Here is a 1,048-nt window from a genome sequence, read left to right as displayed (position 1 = left end):
ATGATGTTTCTGCTAATCGCATGCACATAGTAACAATTACTTAATTCTAAAACAAATCCAGAAGGAAGATGCAAATCATAAACGTCAACACACAATACAGCAATTCTTGCTCCATTTCCGACGCGCAGATCCGCTTCTCCCTTAGCTAGCATCCTACTTCTTCTTAGTCCTGTTCCGGCGATTGCCGAGGAGAGCGGGGGATGTGCGTTGCACATGGAGCGTCCTTACCCACGTGTGTGATGCACACGTGGAGATGATTTGACGGTACGGTTATTACTGAGAGACCCGATGGGTCGAGTTATGACTCGTGTACATATGTCCTGGACTGGTGAGACCAGATCCTTGCGGTATCCTATGTGTGCGATGCACATAGAGATGATTTGACGGTTATGTCCGATGATACATCATGCGGACTGAGTGTGTGTGAAAAGTGAATTAATTGTGCGATTGAGTGAACTGTGTTTTCCTGGCATGAAGTGTGTATATATCTGGCATCGAGAGGTGACATCGATGTCAGAGGGGATGGTTGATGTATTATGTTTTATGGAGTAGGGATTTGGATGGCGTGTTTTATTGTTCCGGCGATTGCCGAGGAGAGCGGGGGATGTGCGTTGCACATGGAGCGTCCTTACCCACGTGTGTGATGCACACGTGGAGATGATTTGACGGTACGCCAACGTTCCACTAGCTATGGAACGGGATCGGGATTGAGTGATTCTCCCGGCAGAGACTGGCAATACATTTACCCGTGACTCGGGATTGAGCGATTCTCCCGACGGGGTTATGCGAAGGAACTCAGAAAGACCTGAGCTCGGGTCCGATGAGTTTCTCCGTGGCGGACGGCCGGCGAGAGGTTGTTAGTTGTGTACTGACTTCGCTCGACATAGTCGGTGGTGGCCTGGTGGGGGCACCTGGCGCTCTGGCATCGAGAGGTGACATCGATGTCAGAGGGGATGGTTGATGTATTATGTTTTATGGAGTAGGGATTTGGATGGCGTGTTTTATTGTTCCGGCGATTGCCGAGGAGAGCGGGGGATGTGCGTTGCAC

Source organism: Tarenaya hassleriana, unplaced genomic scaffold, assembly GCF_000463585.1.
Source record: "Tarenaya hassleriana unplaced genomic scaffold, ASM46358v1 Cleome321, whole genome shotgun sequence".
Lineage (NCBI taxonomy): Eukaryota > Viridiplantae > Streptophyta > Magnoliopsida > Brassicales > Cleomaceae > Tarenaya > Tarenaya hassleriana.
Note: the sequence above shows the minus strand (reverse complement) of the source record.